A 17,433-nucleotide genomic window follows, 5' to 3' on the forward strand; every position below is an offset into this window, starting at 1 on the left:
TCAGTAACACAGACAGGGAGATTCAATTAAAATTCCTCCCCCTATAAAATTAATTCTTTAGCTAAATGTGTACATTGCCAAAAACAAGCACCCAGTCCTCCATCAGTCTGGTGCTCACCTACATATTCCCCAGAAATACCAGCATCACAGACTGAGTATAAGTTAAATAATCCTTCTTCCCAATGAGAAAATAGTAACATCTTGGGCACTATTAGTTTTGTGTGACTGTGAAGTAAAGAAACTACAAAGACTCCAATAATGTTTGTAAAACCATTTTGGACTACTTAATGAGGAAACTATATTAATTTTAATCATTAGTCAAGTCTACTTGAATGAATTTGTGAGGTGAAATGGAAAAGCAATATAAAGAAAAAGCAAATTATAATTTGACACTTTTATGTGGCCAAGTTTATTGAGGAAAGGGTGGAGATAAGTAAATATATAATAAATTCAATATTTGATTTCTCCTGAATAGTGTTTACCTAATCTTTGTGAGGAAAAGAATCATATCTTTCCCTCTTGGCTCATATGATATACAGGTAATTTTTGGAACATGTCTTTAATTTTTAATGTTTGTTTTAAATGAAAAGCTGTGTATTTTTCTAATGTGTTAAGAATCATTATCTTTGTAGGAGTTCCCCCTGCACACTGTACATGTAGATGTTCAACAGTAGGTGGTGCTCCCAGGGTACAACATAGTCCAAAATGCAAATTAAAGAGGGTTTTATGAGAAGGAGAGTTCCTTGGGTTTTTTAACATGTTAACCAAAGAGTAGTTAAAGTGCAAAACCTGTAAAAAGATATTAAATACTATACTAACTGATTTTAAATGCCATAAAACTACATGACCACTCAAACAAACATGGAAGATACCCAGTTTTCAGTCTGTTTTTTTCCTTCCAAATATTCACACAACAAATAGTTCACCCAACTGACTAGTCCTGACTATGGAATTTCTGTCAACGTGCTTTATTGCCCAGATGTCATGCACATTTTCTGAGTATGTTAAGTATCAAATCCAAATTACCTTTATGATTTTCTCAGTTGTTAAATGTTTAATGTGTTTTATTAGCAATTGTGCACTTTAAGTATTTTTTTAAAATTACACCTTAGATTTTTAGCACATACTTGTAATTCTTAAAAACCCTAGAATATTTTCAATATTGTAAAGAGCAATAGAACTTAAAATTTTCTGTTGGATGTCTATGCTGTAGGCATCCTTTCTTCACAATATATGTTTGCTTCTCAGTGTTATTGTTGGAATTTGATGACAAAAATATGGTCTCACATGTTCTTTATATGACCAGAGAGTGTCACATGTGGAACAAAACTTAGTACACTCAACTTCAAGCTTGAGTGGCATTGGCAGAATATCCTACAAATTTATAAGGAAATATAGAACTAAAGTTAAAATTACTGCTGAAAACAAACCATAAAGATCAAGCATCCCAAATAGCTTTCAAGGAGAAGGTTGGTTTCATTTTTTGGTTGTTGTTTGGTGTTCTTTTTAGTGAAAAATGGGCTTTCTTTACCTGTTTATATTTCTGTAAGAATTCAACAATATTTGCACATATCCTATTTGTTTAGATACAATCTGAGAAATATGGTAATTTGCAGACAGTATATTGTGTTAATTATAGTAGGTGCTTTGCCTATTTACGTATTTGAGCAGCTTGAACTAAATGGAGACAGTAAAAATAATGAGGCAGGAAAGCCCAATTAAAAGTACATTAATCAAATGCTCTCCCAAAGCCTTTCCTATCCAATACATATTGTTGCACTTTATGCTGAGTGCCTGTTTGATGCCAATTGTCCTGTATCTAATGCAGTATCTTGTTCAGTCAGTGTGCAGTAATAAATGTAATTGTCAAGTGCCTGGGTTTGGATTCTTAATTTTGTATTTTGATAGATTTTATAGTTCTTTTAAATTTTAAACAATTATTCTTTTTAAGATGAATTATAACCAAGGAACAAAAAGAAATAAGAAAGTGACTACCATGTCAAGAAATGACTGTTTGAAACACAGGCTGCTTTTGATCTACCATAGTTGCAGTAAATTTTCTTCTCATCTGCACTGAAGTAAATAAAAGTAGACTGTTGATTTTCACATAAAATTCAAACCAGAAAATTGCTTAAACAGAGCACTTAAAATTTCTTCTCTTGGTATCTGATAAACAATATTAGCTTGACTCAGCTTCTACATAATGCCATAAATCAAGAATAGGTCTGTGGGAGTCCATGTGAAAAGTTTATTTTGCTGCATTGATGCATCTCTTTATAAAGAGAATAAATACTTACAGTTCTACTGAAACACAAATTAGGTAGTCAAGTAATCTGAGAGCTCGATGTGGAATTTCACTTTTTGCCCCATTGCAGCATCTTTATATGATGCCAGGCAAGATTTTAGGATCAGATTTCAAAAAGAAAATAAGGGGAAATAAAACAAGATTCATGCAGAATTTAGGATCTGAATCCGTTCTGTCTCACCCTGGGAGTGCTTCAATTCTGTTAGGCTTTTTTGTTCCTTATATGCCTAAACAACATTCCTGTTTAGAGCAGCCCTACTTCAAACAAGGCTGAGCAGTTTGGTGTCTGCTCAACTATAAGACTGTCCAGGAAAGAGGCAGTTTGTCCCTGGGAGGTAGTTTGTCTGCCAGACGTTGTCAGTACACACTGAATGCATGCTGACAAAAGTGGGGTCCCTACAGAACCTCACTGGCCTCTTGTTGAAACAGAAATCCTGCATGGTGATACTCAGGTGCTACTATAGAGAAAGAAACAGAAGATCTCCAGGTAATGGCACATCAAGTTCAAATATTTCTTTATCCATACAGGGCTGGATACTTCTCAGAGTAGTGACTGGAGTTTAAATTCTCTCAAACTGGACAGAGATCTGGAAGCAGAGCTTCGTTTAGGTTTTTCACTGTAAGACAATTGCAAAAGGTGACTCCCCCAGCCTTCTCCTCTTTGGGTGAGAAAGAGGAAGAGAGAGAGTATCTTTGAATGGAAGGGGTGTAGGCATCCGCCTGTGGACGGTTAGCTGTGGGTGTGTGCATCTCTGTGTTTGGCATGGGAACCAGACCCAGGGCGGGATTACAACTTCACATGCTCTAGTCGTCATCTGCATGTGTATAATTACTGACTTACTGAGCCAGCTGGATCCTAACAAGTCTATGGGACCAGACGGGATCCATCCCAGGGGGATGAGGGAGCTGGCAGAAGAGCTTGCCAAACTGCTCTCCATCATCTTCCAACAGTCCCGGCTCTCTGGGAAGGTCCCAGATGATTGGAGGTTGGCGAATGTCACCCCAATCCACAAAAAGGGCTGCAAGCAGGACCCTGGCAACTACAGGCCTGTCAGCCTGACCTCCGTGCCTGGCAGGGTTATGGAGCAGTTCATCCTGAGTTCAATCACACAGCACCTTCAGGGTGGACAAGGGATTAGACCCAGCCAGCATGGGTTTAGGAGGGGCAGGTCCTGTCTGACCAACCTGATCTCTTTCTACGATCAGGTGACCCACCTGGTGGATGAGGAGAAGGCTGTGGATGTGGTCTATCTGGACTTCAGCAAGGCCTTTGACACTGTCTCCCATAATATACTCCTGAAAATGCTGGTAGCCCATGGCCTGGACAAGTGTACCCTCTCCTGGATTAAGAGCTGGCTGGAGGGTCGGGCCCAGAGAGTGCTGCTGAACGGAGCTGCATCCAGCTGGCGGCCGGTCACCAGTGGTGTTCCCCAGGGGTCTGTGTTGGGTCCAGTCCTGTTTAACATCTTTATTGATGATTTAGATGAGGGGATTGAGTCCATCATCAGCAAATTTGCTGATGACACCAAGCTGGGAGGGAGTGTCGACCTGCTGGAAGGCAGGAGGGCTCTGCAGAGGGATCTGGATAGACTTGAGAGATGGGCTGATTCCAATGGGATGAAGTTCAATAAGGCCAAGTGCCGGGTCCTGCACTTTGGCCACAACAACCCCCTACAGCGCTACAGGCTGGGCACAGAGTGGCTGGAGGGCAGCCAGGCAGAAAGGGACCTTGGAGTACTAATTGACAGGAAGCTCAACATGGGCCAACAGTGTGCCCAGGTGGCCAAGAAGGCCAATGGGATCCTGTCCTGTATCAAAAATAGCGTGGCCAGCAGGACCAGGGAAGTGATCCTTCCCCTGTACTCTGTGTTGGTGAGGCCACACCTTGAGTACTGTGTTCAGTTCTGGGTCCCTCAGTTCAGAAAGGATATTGAGGTGCTGGAGCGAGTCCAGAGAAGAGCAACAAGGCTGGTGAAGGGACTGGTGAAGGCTGGTGAAGTCCTATGGGGAGAGGCTGAGGGAGCTGGGGTTGTTTAGCCTGGAGAAGAGGAGGCTCAGAGGTGACCTCATCACTGTCTAGAACTACCTGAAGGGAAGTTCTATCCAGGTGGGGGCTGGTCTCTTCTCCCAGGCCCTCAGCAATAGGACAAGGGAGCACGGGCTTAAGCTCTGCCATGGGATATTTAAGTTGGATATCAGAAAAAAATTCTTTGCAGAGAGAGTAATCAGGCATTGGAATGGGCTGCCCAGAGAGGTGGTGGATTCACCATCCCTTGAGATTTTTAAACGCAGATTGGACTCAGTGCCATGATCCAGTAAATGGACTAGAGTTGGACCAAGGGTTGCACTCGATGATCTTGGAGGTCTTTTCCAACCCAATCGATTCTATGATTCTATGATTCTATGTTAGTGCTACCTGGTGCTGCACTGAATGTGACAACTTTGGTGCCTGAAAGCCAGCTCCACCAAGTTCAGCCTTTGGATCCATTCTGAGCTGCTTTGCCATGAGAACATCTTCCTCCAGTTCCAGCTGAGACAACTGGAGAGTTTTCAGTTCACTTCTCCTATGCCACTCCCCTTTGCATGCCCCCTCAATACAGACACACCTCTCTTTCTCTCCTTTGCCCTGCCTCTTTGCACCTCCATCCTCCTCAGCCACTCAGCTGAGCTGCTCATAAGCCATTCTTGACAAGTCAAGGTGGCAAAGATCTAAATTAATCCTACTGAAGCCACTCCAGATAACTGCACTTAAGACAAACCGAGGAGGGTTCATAGGAGCAGGTCAGATAGGCAGACTTAAGGTATGACTTGTCTGTGGAAAGCCCTGCCTGATGAAAGAGTTCTTGTGGACAGAAGGGGGAACATCCAAATAAATTTTGATAGGAGGCTTGAAACTATTACTTTACATGGGCATTAAACCTGGTCTTTAACCTTTTCTTAGCAATGTCTAATTTGCTCTACAGAAAATGTCTATACATTATTTCTCTTCAAATGACTTATAAAATTGTTTGCAATAGCTGAGTATTCAATAACATGCAATAACATTAACTATTGAATTTCCCTTCAGTGAGAGGATTTTCAGGAGGATACTTCTGACTTCTGAATGAAGTTAAAAGGAGCTTCATCATAAAATTTTATTTAGCTAGAGATGCAGTAACCTATGGTGTTGCCATAGAATATTTGTAACTGGAGAAACAGTGTCCCACATTGAGCTAAGCCTTCCATGGGAGAAAGAGGGTTTACTGGAGTACATGTTCACTACACATAACAGATACCATTTCACAGGATTAAAATGGTGGACTCCTGACCAGTAAACTTAAGCCTTCTGATTTGCTTTTCATAGTTATCATTAGCAGCTATCTTAAAAGTATTTCAGAGATCATGGTGTCCATGTTCCCTGGTTACAGAGCACGGAAACTGAAGAAGTTTAAGGTGGATAGCCCTGAATAACAAGGCTTGAATGGTCCAATCAACTCAAAAAGCCCTTAAAACAATGATTACAAAAATCTGTGAAGAAATAGGAAGTAAGGGCATTATCAATAATTTTTCTTTTATAATATGAAAATCTAAATTTAAAAAGACAGGTATATTGTGTCCTTAATGAGGAGAAAGTAAAATATGCTCAGGTTTACGATTGCTGTTTTCATTAGTAATGCTTCTCTACAATGTGGCTTGTATTAAAAAAACAGGAAAAAAAAGGTTGATAGTACTTTATGCCTTGGGCTAATTTGTTTAAATTTGAAATATTGCACTAAACTAAAATTAAGACATATGCTCTGTGCATATGTTGCTCAGGCACGAAACATTTTATACATGAAGTATTGCAGGTAGATATTCTTCCCATGAGTAGATGAAGATGGTTGAAAAACGTATATCTCATTTATTTCTAGGAATATGCAGGCTAAGCAAACGTGCCTTGCCTCTGTGCTATTTTAAAAACAAACTCACAGAGAAGCTTGCATCAAATATTTGATGAAAACCTCTGACACTCAATGAGATATGTCATAGTAGCTTTTAAGTTTATTCTCTTATTGTCATGTCTTGAAAAAATCTCAAACCACTGGCAAACATTAAATTTATATATTTATGTGTTAGTCCATTCTGCCTCCTAGCAAAAAATAGATCTCATTACATATTTATAAAGCACTATATCCATTCCTCCAGCATTCCAGCAAAGCAGTTTGATTTGTTGTTTTACAGAAAGGGAAGACTGAGGAACCAAGAAGTTAGGAGAACTTGCTCAAAGTCACAGAACGGATGAAATCATAAAGGCAGAAAGAAAACAGAAAACAAACCTGACTGCTTGTCTTTCACAAAAAAATGAATATTGAATTCATTATTGTGTTATTATTGAATTATAGCAGAGACTTTTACATCCTAAATTTTTTCACCTCCATAGGATTCCCTTATTATCCAGTAATGTTTTGCAGCTTAAGTAGCTCAAAGGTAATCAGAGGCAGGAACCTATTCCTTGACCTATAAAATCCTCCTGTGTTAAAACTGAAATAACACACAATTATTTAAAAGAGAGAGAACCAAAAATCAAGGTTTCTCTCATGAGGTAAAAAAACAGAGTAGGAGGCAATTACCAAGCAACACACGTGCCATATAATGCTGAAGATTCAGCTGTAAGGTTGATTGTCTTTGTCCAGGCATAAAAAATGATACCTAAAAGCAATAGGAATTCAAGATTTCAAAATTGAATTATCATCCCACAGAGTAATTAGCTTTCCACAGGATTTTTTGAACCTTTCACTGTAGATCAGTGTTCTCAGTGTGCCCAGAAACTGTGTTTTCTGAATGGGCTCCTTGGCCACCACACTACTTTGTTGAACTCTGTTATCCTGCTAAACAATATCTCCTCCCACAATACAACCTGTTTTATGTGGCTTGTAGACCCGTGTGACTGATTCCTTTTCCAAAATCCTAAATTAGGGAGTCATACACTGATTCTGGAGCATAGCAATTATGGTTTCTGAGAATATCAGTAAGATTTAACCTCATTGCTTGATTCTTGACTGCCAGAAGACTCCAGTCTACATTTAAATACAAAAAAATGGAAGTTTCAAGGTGCACTAAGTATGTTTTTCATGGTTGGCCAGCCTGTAAAACTTGCCCTGAGCAGAGCAGTGTGTCCATGCTGGGCTGCTGGCTTTCTCTGCCACTGGCTGCTCCACCTCACACCTGCCAAAACTTCTCTGGCAGCATTCGGAGCTCCAGGCTATGACCCAGTACTAGGCATCTGTTTCTCTAGGCAGATTTTATCCAGCTAAAGCCCTGCATGCCCACCACTATGTCCTTTCCTGAGGCAAGCAGTATCAGGGCTTTTAAAGGAGGTTCCACTCTGTCTTCTCTTTCCATCTCAGGTCATCTTTTCTCTCCCCCTTCCGGGCCATGGCAGTTGAGGTAGCTGGAAAAACGATGTAGAAATGTCTGCCTGATCACATGGCAGACAACTGCATGTTGGAGAACATTAAATGTAAACACAAATGAGGTTTCTTCTGGAAGTAGCAAACACACTGGGTGTTTCTGCAGATAACCAACATATTTTACCTTTGAGCTTGTCCTTGGAACCTCTGTGCAGCAATGTAAGGGCAACCACTGACAACCAGATATCCATGTGTTCTATCCATATAGAAATGGGGATTTTTTTTTAATCTTAATCAAGCCTTTAAAGTCAAATTTCTACAGTGTAAAATGATGAGAAGTATGTTATTTTTGGCATTATCTGAAAATTTGGGCAGAAAATTGTTCTATTCTTTTTTTGTTGTTGTTGTTTCACTATTCAAAGTAGCAGATGCACTTCTATCATTTGGTACTTTTACTGTCAATAACACACAAATCCCATGGAGACATGCCAAAGATTTTCTTAGCAACCAAGCCTCTTGCCTGAAATACATGATTAAATACAACAGTCTGTTAAAAGCTTAAAATAAACCTGTTTTTTAATTTAGAATTTCATATACCGAAAGAAGAATCATTGGTAATGAATTTAGCACAGTTTCAGGAGAATTTGTTTATTTTTATGGAGGCTGAGCACTCAAGAGCTCTCATGGTAAAAGCAGGTGTTGCCATAATGGCAAATCTGGGATCGGCCCAATGAGTGTGAGTTCATGTAAATTAAAAGTACTCTCACAAATTGATGGGATGAGCCCACCCATGACTGAAATGTAAATTCATTCACGCCTTGTGATGGCATAATACTGCTGCAGAAAGCATCCTTTTTCCATCAAAAACTAGCAAATTTCATTATGGAAGATGGGATTTTGTCAAGTTGTTTCTAGTTCCAAGAGGGTAACCATTCTGGAGAAGGGGATGCAAACTCTGGGAACTGCTTTTTAAGTCTCTAGAAGGTGCAGACTAATCACATTTTCAGAAAACAGAAGTTGTAATTTTTATGTCTTTGCATTTGCTGAAGGAAAATAGAACAAAATATCACAAGTTCTATCCTATTTATAGAGAATCCTTTTTATCTTTGCTTAGAATAATCTCCATTGACTTCACAGTCTTTGAGTTAGACCCAGGGTGCAGGTTGATGGTATATGAAAAAGAATTCTTTTTAGAAACAGTGTATATAACTGCTATGAAAAGAAATAAAACAGCAGTATCTGAGGTAAAGACTGTCACTTGATCTCAGCTTCTCAGAGGCTTGTATGGCATGCTTTTGTCACAAATTAACCATTCATTTATGTTGCAGCATCAGAAAACTTACAGACCTTTAGGTCTCTCTGTAGGTATTAGATGGCGCTAGTATTTAAATATCCCATTTCTCCAACAGTCCTGAAAGTACGTGCCCAAGAGCACAAATTTTTTTAGGCACTGAGAAAAAGAAACCAGTGGTAAGTAGGAGAATTATCAACAACAACAACAAAAAATACAGCATTAAATTTTATCAGCTAAAGATTTTAAGTAGCCCTTTATTCAGGTCTTCTAACTAGTTTATGGACAATGGCAGCTTTAGTGATCTCACAGGAAGAATGACTTCTCCAGTAAACCTGTTTGTTAAGATTTAATGATATGCCTTCATGTACAGTTCTCCTGATTTGTGCCTGCTGTCGGCAAGCACAGCACATCACAACAACTCTTCTCTTCACAAGTGATCCACCAGATGTAATGCAAACAGCTGCACTACAGTAATGTGGAATGACTTCAGTGGCTGTGCTAAAGCTTAGAGCAAGTAAGACATTCTTAAAACTCTGCAAAGCTGCGCAACCTAGTAAAAAAAAAGACTCTTATTTTAGCAGGTTTTATAGCAAAAAAGTTATTAGAAAAGTAAATATTACATGTAACAGTGAAGACAAGGAACATTTCAGTTACCTGGAGATGAGTGGCTTGAGCTGTGCTCCACTGCAACCATTAGGGGTCTGTGAAGTTGTACTGATGCCAAATGTGAGCATATTTGCCTGTGTTATGGCATGGCAATAAAATGCAACAGCCAGTTCCAGCCTTCTCTGTTACTCATTTCTTCTGCCAGGGGATGAGAAAGGGCTTCCACAGCCCTTTTGACAAACACACTGATATGCCTCAGTGTACTGTGTTTTTGCCTGGTGACATTTCTAACCTTCATGCCTCTGCCACACAGGTTTTAAATGACCTTGAAATAACAGTCTTTTTTGCTAAGATTTAGCCGATGTATGCATTTCTGAAGTAGTATTGTAGAAAATAGTCTCATAGATAAGGAATGTATTTTCAGCTCCTAGTCTCCCAAAATAAATGTGGATATGATTTCTTACAGATCTGTCACCTATAAAGGGAAAACACTTCTGCAGGAATTGAGAGAGAAGCCTAACTTGTTAATCCATATGATATTTGCTGGTTGCTCTAAATAAGACTAGTTTTCTGTAATAAAAACAGTGTTTGAGGTAGAAAAAGAAGATAATTCAGACTGATCCATGCCAGCCCTGGAGTCAATTGCTTTTAAGGCTGGGGAGGAAGTCTTTTCTGTTATGCACAATGCAGAAGTTCAGTTGTCATTAATTTCAATTAGAAGTTGATGACATTCTTTGTTTATTACACTGTCATTTCCACTACATTTTCAAGTTGCATCAAGACTAAATATTGTCACAGACATTAACTGCTCAGATGGGATTTTATTCAGTGCAGGACACATAATGAAACCCAACTCATTGTTATTATTAATTATTTGTATTACTCTATTGCGTAGGAGTTGTAGTCACGGATCGTGACCTCACTCCATGATGCACAAAGCCAGAACAAAAAGGCCATTACTCCCTTAATTGTTACAAATCAGAGGACGTGAGTGACATTGCTTGGATAGAGCCTGACTTTTGGATTTTCACCTTTCCAAAACGTGGTCAATACTATATTACCAGTCAGTTGGGCTGTCCAATACATGTTCAGCCTGACCTTGTAGTATCTGTTTAGACTCAGTGCTGTTGGAGTAGCCATCCTCACCCACCTGACTGTGGAGGAAATCCTCAGGCTGAGGGACTCACATACTCACAGCTCACAGCAGTGTCAGTCCCCGGGTGTCCTCTGCCCAGACTCTCACTGCCTTCCTGCTCCTGAAGAGCAGCGAGCATCTCTCAGCCTTGTCTAGTTCGTGCCATTTCCAGTTCCTTGCACAGAATGTACAGTTTTTGTAAGTGGTTAAAAACCACCGAGGTATCTTGTTGTATGTAACAGCCACAGAAAGGAAGGGCAGTCACATTTGGCACCTGCTTGTGACTTTTCTCCCATCTGTGGATAGTGAAACTGCATCTCCTAGAAGAGTTGAGTCACAAGTAAATATATTTGATTCATATTATGTTTGGCATAGCTACATCTATATTTATGAAAGTTACAGGAAGAATCTGAAGATGACGGGAGAGACTAAAGCATATCCCTAGTTCTAAAGCTCTAACTGCCAGCAGCATGGGGTGACCAGCATCATCTTCCCCTACAAAGAAAGGAGCCTGGCTAACACCTGTTAGTCATTCTGAGAGCTCATAATTATTCAAGAGCTGCCAGCAAGATGGGCATGGACTAAAGAGAGGAGAGAGGTGCAGAAGTAACACCATCTCTATCATCTGAATAGAGACATTCTCTGTATATAGGATCAGCCAGCAGTTACACATGGTGAGAAAAGAAGTAACAGTGGAGATCCATTGGGGCATTACAGAAAGAGAAGTGGGTGAGGAAAACATTGAAAATCATGTTAAGGTTTTTGAGAAACAGATGGAGATGCAGGAAGGAAGAGGTCTGGAAGGTGGGATAGAACAAGAAACATATCTCTCTGTAGAAGGGAGTATTTGTCCTGTAACAAGAATTGTCTCATTTGGATCCTGCAGCTGCTAAATACCTGCAGCTTCCAGGTATTTGTATGTAAGTCAAGTATACAGCTCTCCCTTTTCCCAGTGGATCTGGAGCAGGGCTGGTTTGTCCTTGTCCTTATGGACTGGCTCCACCCATGGAGCCCATTCCAGATGGTTGCTACCCTTAAGATAAAGCATATATGGAATAGGGTCAGGGAAGAACAAAGCAGTTGGAAAAATTCAACTCATTTCAGTACAGAGGCTGTGCCCTTAGGCTATCTATAGATAGTATACTTCTTAAATGAGAGGGGAAAAAATGCTATGCAGAAAACAGTTGCCAAAACCATAGTACCTTGCTGTCAGCCTCCCACAACCTGAAAGAGAATACCCCCTTGGAGTCTGTTTAACTAGGACTGTATGTGCACAAAAAGACATTCATACTTCTGTTAAAAACACAGACCAACAGCTCCTAAATTTCTGGTTTTCAAAGGCTATCAGTTTCTCTGAACACTGGGTGACCTGGAGCACATATAATCTTACGAACACCAATATTAAAGAAGAATATGAATGAAGGCCCTGAGAAAAGATGGGCCATTCTATAATCATTCCCTTTTAAGAGAATCAGAAATTAAGTAGTTTTCTAAGCTGAGACATCTCAGAAGAATATCTGCAAGTGGAAACTCCAGATTTGTGAGGGGATAGATGTAGGAATATGATGAATTTATTCAACCATTAGGAACACAGAACTGAAACTGTCCTGATGATTAAGAGAGAACTGAAGCCAAGTAGTAACACTGAAAGGACTTGCACTGGGGTAGGTGGATATATAATAGTAGCATGTTTGGGCTGATAACTTCCTAGACATGTTTATCCAAAGCTTATAATCTGAGACAGGAAGAAAGGGAGTGAGGGGGTGGGGGGGAATGGGGAAGAAAAAAAGGAAAATGAATATGTATCCTAACCTGCAACACCGGGCCCATTTTGGACTTGGGAACCTCAAAAGCAGCATAGTTTCAGTAAGGGATGAAGAATTGCGTTGAACTTGAGGAATCACAGAATTCAGTGCTTAATTGATAAAAAAATCACAACAGCTACATCAGGATATCACCACAGAGAAAATCTGAGGTCACTAGAACACCCTGTCAATCCAAGCAAAGGGTTTGCATTCCCTCCTTGCCCATCAAAAAAAAAATCAGGCTTAGTAAGTAGCATTGTCAGGAGAAGTGGTCTTGTGCATTTCATAGTGTAATTAAGCCAAAAAATAATGCCCCTCCCCACCAGTTCTAAGGATAGTACAGAAAGTGGGATTTTGAAAGTACAAGATTAATTTCCAATATTCCATCTTAAGTAGCAAAGTGGAGAGCGAAAGCAGAGAGAGGCTTCAAAGGACCTCTGCAAAGGTGTCAGCCATGAAGCTGTGACACAGGGGTGAGCAGTGCAGCACCATCTTTCAACAGGAGCCTTCCTTAGCTCCTCAACAGCGTACCTGTGTGCCACAGCAGACTCGCCTCACTCACCCTCCACTGGCTGTAAGTGCCCTTTTCTTGGAGAGGTTAAGTGCTGCCTGCCTGGAGGGACATCTCTGCAGGAGAGCTCCCTGCTGCTGGGCCAGCTGCCGTGGCCAGAGGTAGGAAGGGACATAGTTCAGCAATTCCCCAAAGGGAGAGCTGTAGTTCAGGTGAGTGGATAAATGTGGGTCCAGCTGATCAGCCTCGGTGGCTGAAAGGAAACCACTCTCAGCAATGCCCTGAGCATTAACTGTACTCCAAGTGTGTTGATTAGGAAATCAACATTACCCCCAGGTAATGAATTTTACATGGGTTTGGTTGGGTTTTTTTTTTCTGTATTAGTAACTGTTTTGTCAAAAACTACCTATCAAAATATCCTCTGGCTATTTCACCTTGTATAAATGACATATGTACCAATCAGAGTGAGAAACCTGTTCTTTACTTGACTTAGGAGGTAGTGGATTCAGGTGAAAGTCCTTGTCCAGTGCCACTTGGGGCTGTTTATTTAACACAAGGATTATACAGGGCTAGTAGACATGACACAGGAGATATGAGAGGTGTGTGTCCTTGTAAAACCAGGTGGCCAGGCAAGTAAACAAACAGCATTTAAAGCCCCATGTGTAGGTGACTATATTAAGCAGTGGATCAGCACAGTTTGGCTGACTTAGCACAGGGTGCCTCCTTCAGAGTGATTTGAACTGGCTCCATGGATATCCATCAGCTGAAGAAGTTCAAGTATCTGATATGCTCCTACAACCTACAGTCCGATTCCTAAACTTAGGTTTCTTAATCTGTAGCTGTGCCCTTTCCCTTCTCTTCATGGACCTTGCAGAAGACTGACCAAACTCCCATGCTGGATGAGCACGGGAGAGTATGAATACATGTGATGTACACAGAACCACCTTCAGCTCTCTCCATCTGTCTGTGAACATAAAATATCTGGGAAAATTTTATATTTGCCCCAGAATATGACAGGACAGTTTAGGAAATCTGAAATAATTTTGCAGCAAGGGCATACTATTTTCTACCCATCTCTAGCTTCTGGCTTGTCAGGTGTCTGAGACATTTATATGGTTTAATGAGAGAAGCAGTAACATCCCAACCATTTTCTCAGATAAACAAATGCAGTCTTGCCAGGACTAGCAAAAGTAAGTCTCAAGAAAGCAAACCAAACTTCCTATTCTGTAAATAGCTACAAAAGATGCTGAACACAGAGACAAGAGCAGCAGTCACCTGAAATTAATGAAGAAAGAGAGCATGTCAAGGTGGAGAAGCATCAGTGTAAAAGCACAGCAGCAACTAATCGTACCCACAGGATGAAGAGAATGAAGAGGAATTAATTCTCTCATCACTAAAGGATGCTCCCTGGAAATAGGTGGACGTGGTACACAAATGGACATTATTCTGTCTGTTCTGGTTGCTGCATTCATGTTTTTGATTTGCATTTTATAAAAAACACTTCAGTAGTCTAATCCCCTCCCAAACTGAAAAGAAGGCAAAAGGAAATTAGCCATTTTATGCCAACAGCAACTATATTTTGACACGTATTTTTTGCATTTAAAAGTAAGAGAAGCAGGAAGAAAAAAAATGTATCTACATACAAGAATGTATCATATAATCATATAATGGTCTGGGTTGGAAGGGACCTCAGACATTGCCTAGTTCCAATCTCCTTGCCATGGGCAGGGACACCTTCCACTAGACCAGCTTGCTCAGGGTCCCATCCAGCCTGGCTTTGAATACTTCCAGGGATGTGGCATCCACAACTTCTCTGGGCAACCTGTTCCAGTGCCTCACCACCCTCACTGTAAAAAATTTCTTTCTAACATTTAATCAAAATTTCTTCTCTTTCAGTTTAAAACTTTTCCCCCTTGTCCTATCACTATCTACCAGTGTAAAAAGTTGCTCTCTCTCTTTTTTATAAACCTCCTTTAAGTACTGGAAGGCTGCTATAAGGTCTTCCTGGAGCCTTCTCTTCTCCAGGCTGAACAATCCCAACTCTCTCAGCCTGTCTTCATAACAGAGATGCTCCAGCCCTTTGATCCTCTCTGTGGCCCTTCTCAGAACCTGCTCTAGCAGGTCCTTGTCTTCCTTGTGCTGAGGATCCCAGACCTGGATGCACTACTGCCAGTGAGGTCTCACAAAGAGAGGGGAAGAATCACATCCCTCAGTCTCCTGGCCATTCCCCTTCTGATGGCAACCAGGATGTGATTGGATTTCTGGATTGCAGGTGCACACTGTTGGCTCATGTCCAGCTATTCATACATGAGAACCCCTAAGTCTCTCTCTGCAGGGCTGCTCTCAGTGTGTTCTTGTATGTAAAAGGCATTAAAAGGATTACCAAATTAACCATTCTTCTGTCAGTGTAATATCAGTTCTAGCAAATAGATGGGATTTCATTATTAAACAAACTAAAGGAGAGACGTACAATCAATAGCAGTAAGAAAATAAGAAAACCAAAGTTTTCCAAAGCAACTCAGTATCTTTTTTGTCATGTCACAGGCTTGGTTGATAAATGTGTGCATGCAAATTCAATATATGAAATACATATATAAATATAGGAAATTTTGATTATTCTAGATTAATTTTTTGCTGAATCATCACTAAAGCAGTAGATGATAAAACCAGTTAACTGACTGATCTCAAACATAAGCACACCTAGGAAATCCTCCCTAATAAAGCATACTTCTAGTGTATTACCATGTGTTTTTGTATTATTTATCAGTGAACTGGAAGGAAATACAATATTGTTGATAAAGTTTGCACATAAAGCAAAAAAGGGAGAATTGTTAAATAAAAAAGACTGGTGTTCCCTCCAGCAGATTTAATAAACTGAGCAAAAACAAAGAAAGAGAATTAATTTACAGTGAAGCCAAATAGTTATATACTTGGAAGAAGAACATTTGTGCTTATGAGAGCAGAGATTGCACCCTGGGGAAAAGAAAAGAATTTGAGGAGTCACAGTAGATGGTGAGATAATCATGAAGCTTCAATGCAAGCAGATGACTTAAAGGATTGACACTACCTTTAAATATCTAAGGGATGGCACACTGAGTAGGAGCAGGAGCTTCTACACATTCTGTATTTAACACCAGTTGCTTGAATAATAACATTTCTGTCTCAACAGAAACAATGGGAAATTGTCCCTCATCATAACAGTCCTTTGTCCTTGCATTAGCTAGGTGTGAAAGGCAGTTAACACATGAAGCTGAAAAATACAGGGCTTGTGTAAGTCCCATTAGTTATCAGCAATGCATTGGATGACAAATTTCATTACATATATATGAGTCACTGTCACAAAATTTTGATACAGCTGCAGCCACATTTTCATTAGTGTTTTGAGCAAACTACTAAGAACTATTATAATTGTTAATGATTAAAAAATATTTAATAATTATTCATTTTGAAGAGACAAAGTGCAGATCATCTCCCTTAGCTTTGAAGCTGCTCACATCCATGTATCAAGTTCAACTCAAGACAATATCCAATAATGATTCTAGAAGACACTTGTACCAATTTGCCTCTGCCTGACAAGCTCTTAAGGAGAGTGTTCCATACAAAATTGGAGGGTATAAGGACAGTAAAGGGGTACACAGCCTGTGTTCCCAGAGGAGAGCCGGACTTATTTAGCATCACGAAGCAAAGCAAGAGTAGCTTCTTTCAGAGTCAGTGGAATTCCAGAGAAGTAGCATTTGGGTAATTTTGAAAGTTATAGGTTTTCTTATCACTAAAGCAGTGAGAAGAGCTTTCTACAAGGAAGCATGAGGCACCAGAGACAACCTGTGGCAAGACTGAGATAATTCAGCTTAAGTCAAGGAGAAGAAGGCATGATCTCTTGTCTGAGCACAGGACTGAGTTTCATAAAGAAGAGGTCCCTTCTGCTTCTCTGTTGTTACACTGAAACAAAGGCCAGGAAATAGGGGTTGGTGTATCTGAATGTTGTATGAAGGTTACAAGAAGGTCTTAAACTGGAATAAAATCTTTAGAAAAATGTGGAAGACGTTCAGGAGGCTGGTGTGCTATGGCATTTTGCATGGCTGCAGTGGGACAGTGTCAGGATTGAGGTGAGCTGGGTAATGCCTAACATGAGAGAGAAATGAAAAGCTTGAGAAGACAAAAAAAAAAATATATGAAATTGGCACTGCTTTAGAGCAGCAGACTTCCTGAACGTACAGTCATACCAAGCAGTCATTTATTTTCCATTATAAAAGTCAGAAGTCACCCTAACAATACAACAATGTCTGAAGGAGCATTCAGAGCACAAGGAGTAAATTGTCTTCGATACAAGAAGCACCTCTATTGATGTGTTAACTACAGCCTCTCTGTAAATAAAGTTATTTTCTGTTGAATTTGGAATTTCCAGGGA

General features: G+C 40.1%; 1 long non-coding RNA gene across 1 annotated transcript in view; it reads right to left on the reverse strand.

The window, feature by feature from the left end:
* LOC139668297 (uncharacterized) overlaps positions 1-13,201 on the reverse strand; it is a 31,781-nt gene extending 18,580 nt beyond the window's left edge. Inside the window, exon 1 of the long non-coding RNA XR_011697021.1 lies at positions 13,077-13,201. This is a non-coding gene — a long non-coding RNA (uncharacterized lncRNA). The remainder of the gene's footprint in view (positions 1-13,076) is intronic.
* Between the last annotated feature and the right edge of the window lie 4,232 nt (positions 13,202-17,433).

This window comes from Pithys albifrons, chromosome 2 (genome assembly GCF_047495875.1).
Source record: "Pithys albifrons albifrons isolate INPA30051 chromosome 2, PitAlb_v1, whole genome shotgun sequence".
Taxonomy (NCBI): domain Eukaryota; kingdom Metazoa; phylum Chordata; class Aves; order Passeriformes; family Thamnophilidae; genus Pithys; species Pithys albifrons.